Here is an 8,722-nt window from a genome sequence, read left to right as displayed (position 1 = left end):
CCCCAAGGGAAATATCCTTCATTTCAGAGCCCGCAGAGAGAGGGGGAAAGGATCACTGGACTCAGAGGCCACCTGGGGTCCTGACTGCCATTTGCTAGCTTTGTGACCTCAGATCAAGTCATTTAACATTTCTGGAATCCGTACCTCCCAGGGGTATAAAAGGGTTAATAGCATCTACTCCTTCCCACTCCCAAGGCTGCAATAAGGATTGGAAGAGCAACTAATAATAGCTGACAGACACCAAACTCTTGCTGTGTGCCAGTCAGTGGGCTGCATGCTTTAGATGGTACCTCTGAACCCCCCACCACCCTGCTGAAGTAGCCTCTATTGTTCTCTCACTCTCTAAGGGGAGAGACGGGGCTTGCAGGGATTAAATGACTTTCCCAAGTCCATTATCTCCAGATTCTGTGTCCTTAGCTCTGGTATGCCTTCTGGAGCTCATCTCTAGAATAACCCTATCTATGCGCTAAAAATTACACATGCAGTGGGTACCAACTGGTACCTGGAGGACCGTTCTCCCATAGGCAAAGTAAATGGGATGCTTCAAGAACACCTCCAAGGACTGAGAGATGCAGGCCCATAGATATAGGTCTGTATTAGTCAGGGTTCTCTACAGGACCAGAAATGACAGACTGTGTGTGTGTGTGTGTGTGTGTGTGTGTGTGTGTGTGTGTGTGTGTGTGTGTGTGTGTGTTTATATAGAGAATGTGTGTCTGGTAGTCTAACAATGGATGTCTCATTTTAGAGGGGCCAAGAATCTAGTAGGTGCTCAGTCTGGTAGGTGCTCAGTCTATAAGGCTAGGTGTCTTAACACTCAGTCCCATTCTGGTGCTGAAGGTCTGAAGAATTCCTGGAAGCTGCTGGTCTGCAGTCTATGTGAGAAACCTGAAGAAGCTGCTTCTAATATCAAAGAAATAATATCACAAAAAACAGGATATATGAACTTGTCAGCAAGAGTTAAGGCAAGCAGGCAAAAACCAAAGTTTCTTTCTCCCTGCTTATGAGATTAAGTCATCATAGGCTACTGCTAAGATGCAGTGTCAGACTTGGTTGGGTTTTATTGGTAGTGGTGGTTTTTATTTGTTTTAGGGTTGCTGTTTTTTGGTTTTGTTTTGTTTTATATAGAGAATAGTGAGAGTTCTTATAATTAAACATCTGAAAAGGTGCTTTTGGAAATAGATGGCATTTTTGAGGGCCAAGCTCAGTCATCTTGCTTGAGGAGCCTTTCAGAAGCCCTCAAGCCCAGTGAGCTCCCTTGCTCCGTGTTCTCGAAGGGCTCTGCCCATCACTGTTCCCCATACTCATCCAACTTAGACCTCATCTAACCACAAGTGCTTGGGATCGTGCATGGAAAACACAGTGCCTGGCAGAAAAGATGCTCAGTAGATGCTCACTGGGTGGACAGGTGGGTGGATGGATGGTCTGAAAATCCAAACGAGAGCACAAAATGGAAGATACTGCACCAAAGAAAACACAAGCATGTTTAAAAATAACAGCAAACAACCTCAATGGAATTTCTGGGAATTTGGTTTTACTATGCCAAACCCATCTAAGCTTTCTAAAAAAGAGACAGGTCCAACAATGAGGGAATTTTATTGCTGCCTGAATGTCAATAAGAAAAGGCATTTACCAGCTGCTGGCTGACTCAGAGTTTTATAGTTTATTTTCAACTTATATTCTATTTTTAAAACTGACTTGAGTTTTGCTTCTGGCTACCTACAGTCCATCTCTTCTTAGGCTTCAACATTCCTCCTTAAGCTCTTCTCTACAACTTAACCCCTAAACGAGTCCCAATCCCAAGCACTCCTGCCTGCTGTCTGGATAAATCACACCTCAGAGACTTCACTGCTGCAACACTCAAATTACATCCCCAAGAAGATAGCTCTCACATCTGGAAGTAGAACGAAACTCCCATGTCAGCCAAGATTCTTGATTCTAGATTTAGAAAATGTGGCCTTAGTCCTTACCCTATATCTATATGTTTAAAAAAATCAATTTTTGAGCTCATAAAATTACATATTTAGCATATGGACCAAGTCTAGTGCTAAGTGCTTGAGAAGCAAAGTTGAATAAAATTCTAGCAAAAGAGAACTATATTAAGGGGGTTGAGACTGTGCTTGCCTAGCAAATGCAAGGCTCTGGGTTTGGTCCTCAGCTCTTGGGGGGGGGGGGAGGCAGAGATAAATATATTAAAACTACAATATCGGCTGAAGAGATGGCTCAGAGGTTAAGAACACTGACTGTTCTTCCAGAGGACCTGGGTTCAATTCCCAGCACCCACATGGCAGCTCAAAACTGTAACTCCCATTCCAGGGGATAACACTCATGGCAAAACACCAATGAAAAAAACTACAATATCAACATGGGGAGATAGGTTCTTGCTTTCCCTAAGGAACCAGTATAAACTTATTTATTTTTATTTTAATTATGTGGTGGGGGTTTGAGATGCCCTTGGAGGCATGGTGCTGGGTTATGAGAGGCCAGCCACAGGTGGTTGGAACTGAATTTTGGTCCTTTGTGAGAGCCATAGGTGCTCTTCATCGCTGAGCCATCTCTTTAATACTGGTTATAAACTTCTTATAGACAACATGAGTCTTATCTTTTGTTCTTTTCTCAGTAGAATCAAAATCACAGCTCAGACAAACTACAACACTACATACCACTTTTCATTTTTTTCAATTATGAACAATAATATCTAGTGGTAATCAGTAAGTACAATAAAAGGTACGGGTACTATATAGTAGATACCCATCTAGCTTATCATTTTAACAAAATGATGTGTGTGAGGAGTTCCTACTAAGTCTTTCTGGATGGGTATTTGAAAGGCAGGTAAAGAAAATGTCAGAAGAATACTTGAACAACAAAGGCACAGGGAAAAACTCAGATAGGCTTCTTCTGGGAAATTACAAAGTACCTCAAGACTTGTAGAGAGAGAGAAAGCTGGACAGGAAAAAACCTGAGTCACGTGGCCTTCTACCAAGCTAAGGAGCTGGCCTTCATCTTGCACCTGACTATATCATTATAGTGATGGTGGCTAACATTCAGAGAATGGTCCAGGCATTGGTCTAATGCTTACACAGCACAGAGTTGCTGCAGGGCTTGTGAACTGTGTTTCTTTATGCTCTTTCTAGAGGGAAACTAAAGGCTGTGGAAGAGATGAGCTGTTGACAAATTTTGAGCAAGAGTACTGTATGTATGTATGTATATTATACATATTATATATATGTATAAAATGTATTTATTTATATATATGTATAACTAATATGTTCCTAAAAGTCTCCCTATGTAGCTATATAGCCCAAGTTGGCTCCAAGCCATCAATCCTCCTACCTTAGCCTCCTGGGTGTGAGATTACAGGCATGAACCACCATAGCCAGTTTGAGATTTATATTTTAAAACACATCTCTACACATACTGAGTATTTACTGATGGAATAATTTTGCCTTTGCTTCAAAATAACCAGTTCAATTGATATGAGCTGTTAATTACTGAAGCTGAATGATGCATACATGTCCCTTATCTTTTTGTAAGTTTCAAGTTTTCTACCATAAACATTTTCTTAAATCTCTGGCTGCAATATGGAGAGCTGATGGAAGAATGTGAAATAGGAAAAGATGCAATAAGGAACTGTTCAACTTGAGAGCAGATGAGAACTGAGAAAGTGGCAATATATTGGAGAAGATATTTTAAGGAAAAAAGGCTTCATAACTAGGTGTGACAGGGAGAGAAAAATCTCAAGTTCAAAGTCAATCTTACTGCTGGGTGGCAGTGGCACATGCTTTAATCCCAGCATTTGGGAGGCAGAGGCAGGTGGATCTCTATGAGTTAGAGGCCAGCCTGGTCTACAGAGCAAGTTCCAGGACAGTCAAGGCTATTACACAGAGAAATCCTGTCTGGGGGGACTGGGAGGGGGGAGTTAGCCTTACTACCCAGCTCAAGTGACTGGGGCAATACAGCTGTTGTCAGCAGCTGTTTCTTAAGTAAAGCATATTAAATGCAACCCCAGTGTAAATGTATGTTTATAAATTATCTACACAATTTACAGTATGAATACATTATAAAGCAAAATATTTCGGCAGAGCACATAAGCTCTAGGACTTGCACAGCTCACACTCAGGGATGCACTCCTTGCTCTAAAGACCACTCACTGGTCTGGGGAGACAATGGTTGTAGCACTGGATGTGCAACTGCCGGAAACCCCCATCTACTGTCCTCTGAAATCAGAGTCTTGCTTTTCTTACAGCACTGAAAATTACCGGAAATCCAATACATATGGATGTCAGTCGGCACAGCTCCGGCTTTCACCCCACATTCTACCTTTTCCCTACACCTGCTCAGCATCTGTTTCCCCCAGTTCAGAGTAACAATGCTTTGTTCGTGTGATGAAGATATGGAGATGCATTTGAGTTGATTGCAAGAGCCTCAGAGTTCTTCGGAGGCATGTGCAGGCATTAACACTTGCCTCTATCCTAAGCTGAAGCCACAAGGGGACAGAAATGCATGTCACAGCCTCTGCAGCTCGTCCATTCATTCTATGCAGCTTGAAGGGGGTTGGTTACATGTCCTCATCAAAAGCACATTCAACATCCATACACTTTATTTCTAGAAAGGTGCACAACTTTCACCTAATTTAATTTAAGCACAGGACATTTCTTTAAAAGACCAGCCATTCTACACAGCAAATCATTACTTTGCAGATAATGATGGCTGCCCCCAAAGCAGGGACTGAGTGGCAGTCATGCTAGCAATAGCAACTGCAAATACAGACTAGTGTGAAGGAAGTCCTACGTGTAGCTTCAATGTCCTTCAACAATTAGCTTGGTTCTGGTGGTACAAAAAAACAATACGAGCTTGACTCAAATGCCCTAAAGTTCACTGAAGGAAAGAAAATGGTACAGGCAAGAAACAGGTTCGATAGTATACCTGTAGAACAAACAGTACCTCTGCCTTGGAGGTTAAAACAGAGATTTTTTTTTTTAACTCTCTTAGTAGAGTACAAAATCAATCTAGAGGTCTTAATGAAGTACAGTTAAAATTTAAACTCTGCTTCCATCGTTTTCTCTATACAAATAAATCCCTATACATCTTGAAACTCCTGGTACCTGAAAACCACACACAAAATATGCATATACACAGCTTGGTGTGCATTTCTAAAACAAGCCGTAATTTTACTGAAAAAGGGACAGCAAAAGGCTACAAAATGCCTTGCCTTTCAAGACTGACATAGTCCACTGCTGCCCCCTGATGGCTACAGAAAAAAATGGCACAAGCCCATTCGAAGTTTTAGCTTCTATGAAGTTCTTTGCTAAAAGGGGAGTGGGGAAAAGGCTCACCACACCCAAATAACAGCTCATCTTCACAGAACACATAGTTTGAGAAGGATGATGGAAACTAGACAAGATTCTAGCAAGCTTCTAGAAAGGAACATTTAAAGCTGACTCCACCTGAGCTCCGTAAGTCATTGTCAGTAGAAACCCTAAAACACATCTCAACTGGATGCCGATCCCACATTGAGTCATGTAACTGCTGACTTCATCAGTTGAAAAATACTTGGCAAGAGTAAATGTTTCTGAATGTAGAGTGACCAAAAAAGTAATTCAATGTGTAACAAGTCAGGTGTTTCTGGCAGTGCTCGTATCCACTGCATGACACAACTCCGCTGCAGCCTCAGTCTTAACCACACATGCACTGTGCGAAGTGCACTGTGCGAAGTGTGCCACCATGCCATCCCATGCAATGGTGCCTGAAACACTGGCTCAGTCAACTGGTGTTTTTACTGTACAGACAAATCTTCTGCTTCTATAGAAATGCAATGGCTTAGTTAAGAAAAACAAAGACCCAATATTTTCCTATTATTTTTCAGTATGATTCAAATTATTTTATCTTTGGACTGTATTTCTTACAATGAGTGTTTTAAAAACTGAATTGCTGACGTATTTCAAAAAGAAACCATTAGACAATTTGCATTTTCCTTACGGCTAAGGATGTTGAACATTTCAAAAATGTTTTCAGCCATTTGAATGTCATCTCTTGAAAACTTAGTTCCATGTCCTATTTTTTAATTGGGTTTTCTTGACATCTAGCTTGAGTTCTTTGTAGTCTAGATACTAACCCTGTCAGATGTATAGCTAGTATATTTTCCCCATTCAGTAGACTGCCCCTTGCTGTACGGAAGCTTTTGTTTCAAAAGGTCAATTTATTGTTGATTACTGGTCTTAATATCTGCATTGTTGGGGTCCTGTTCAGCAAGTCCTTTTCTTGGCCAGTAAGTCCACATGTATTCCCTGGAGTACCAGCTCTTAAGTCTATCTATCTGGAGCTGAGTTTCGTGCACTTGTTGGTCTTAACGCCTGTTCTGTTGGGAGGTCCTGTTCAAAAAGTCCTTTCTTGTGCCAATGAATTCCAATGTATTCTCTAGGCCATTGGGTCTTACCCTGAGCTCTTGATACATTTGGAGTTACATTTTGTGCAGGGTGAGAGACAAGATCATTTGTTCTTCTATGTGTAGCTATCCAATTTGACCTTCATCATTGAGAGGCTCTTTTCTCCAATGTGTATTATATTCTAAATGCATTGCATGCTAAATGAACTTTGTATTAAACTGACTCCTAATGACTCACCATCACACCCACAGATTAATGCCTCAACCCATATCCGAGAAGCTTCTATTTGTAGTAGATGGTAATTAACAGAGAACACAACTAGTCAAGTAGTCAAGGTACAGAGAACAAGAGACTGCAGAATGCTCCCTCAACAGAATATATATACTATACCCCTTCCTGTTGAGTTTCGTCAACCTAAACAGATCTGTCTGTGAGACCTGGGATTTGAGGACCTCAAAGAATAAGGTGGACTAGTCTAATGCTGTGGATACTTCTGTTTCAGTGTAATTTTATACATGAATTCATGACTAACAAAGAATGCAGTCATCTTGGGAAGGATGAGTTCAGAAAAACAAGCACATACTAAATATTAATAGTACAGCCCTTTCACAGAACTTTCTCAGGACAGACCAATTTAAACACAATTATCTGGCATGTGCTATATATTATATCCGGGATAACACAAAAGCAAGGCAGAAGGCCACATCCACATTCAGATAAACTGATCAGATTGGGTTCTATAGTTATGTTCTGATATCTAACAAGAATAAACATGCCTTATAAATTGAGTATTTGTCACAGAAGGCATAAAAATCACGTCCAAGAACAATGCAGGGAACACACATTTGAGGTAAAAAGACCCTCTGCCTTTTTTCCTGGATCCTCTGTTTCCCCCAGGTATTGTTCACCATGAATCATTCCTTTGATCGTGTTCCAACACCTTCCTTCCAAAGTTTGAGGACTATTCTGGAACTGGGACAGAAAATGTAGAGGCAGTGAAAACTATGAAGAGACCATGTCTTCTGAACACAGCAGGAAAGCTGCATGTTATGAACTCAGTAGTTATGACAGCATGCACTCCCCACCCCCGTCAAAGCTCAAGCCAGACCAAATGCCAACACAGAGAGAGGAGGTAGGCACCAAATCCCACTCGTAGAGGTGCTATTTGCAATTGAAAGCTACTGGGAGAGGAAGAGTCCATTTTATTAAAAGTGTAGCCTCTGGTAAGTGGGACACACTACAGTAAGAGGAGACACACCCAAAACTACAGGAGCAACACAAACTGGACGTGATGGGCTTTGTTTCTGAAGAGAAGAAAAAGAGGACACGAAGTGAGGTGGGTAAGGAAGAGGGACCAATCTGAGTGAGTTGAGAGGAGGTCAACTTGATCAAAATATGTGTGAATATCTTAAAAACAACTAAAAAAATTGGTTTAATAATAGATGCACTTTGGTTTATGATTAGGACAGAATTTCTAATAACTCCTGAAACAGTCCTAAATATACTTCTACCATTTTCTATATTTATATAAAACAATATCCTCAGCAGTAATTACAAAATTAAATTATCAACCCTGAAGAACAGTGAAATGCACTATGTCTTGCAGTATCAAATATTTAGTCAAGAATAATTCTTTTTGGAGAGCAGGGGGGATTGAGACTGGGTTTCTCTGTTTAACAGCACTGACTGTTCTAGAACTCTCTTTGGCCTCTAACTCAGAGAGACAAGTGTGCCTCTGCCTCCCCCCATGCACTCAGCACCCACCCCAGAGTGCTGGGATTAAAGGTATGTGCCTGGCTCAAGAGATAATTATGTAAAAATAACACACAAATTCATCTCTTTAGTATACAAACTTGCTTTTACCCTCAATAAGTAGTAAAACGGTATGTATACCAAATGATTGTTTTAAAATAAATTTACGACTACCAGTAAATGCTTGTATACTGATTTTATATACTTATATATATATACATAAGGTTGCACAAATTTCTTGCGTAAACAATTGGTGCTGGAGCCAGGTGTGGTGGCATATGTCTTTAATCTCAGCATTCAGGTGGCAGAGGCAGGAGGATCTCTGTGAGTTCAAGGCCAGCCTGGTCTACATAGCAAGTTACAGGACAGCCAACACTACACAAAGAACCTGTCTCAAATAAAACAAACAAAAGAATAGGTGAATGAGTAGTCTTATAAAGCCCTGCTCTGAAACCTAGACAGATCTGTGCATGGGGGTTTGGAGGAGGGGGTGGAGATATAAATGAAAATAGCTGCCTATATATTTTTTTTATTACAGACAGATGTTCCCAATTTCTCACATTTAGTTTTAAAGGAAATGCATCCAA

The sequence above is a fragment of the Peromyscus leucopus genome, chromosome 8b (genome assembly GCF_004664715.2).
Source record: "Peromyscus leucopus breed LL Stock chromosome 8b, UCI_PerLeu_2.1, whole genome shotgun sequence".
In the NCBI taxonomy this organism is placed as follows: Eukaryota; Metazoa; Chordata; class Mammalia; order Rodentia; family Cricetidae; genus Peromyscus; species Peromyscus leucopus.
The sequence above is the reverse complement of the archived record's forward strand: the minus strand, read 5'-3'. Positions refer to the sequence as shown.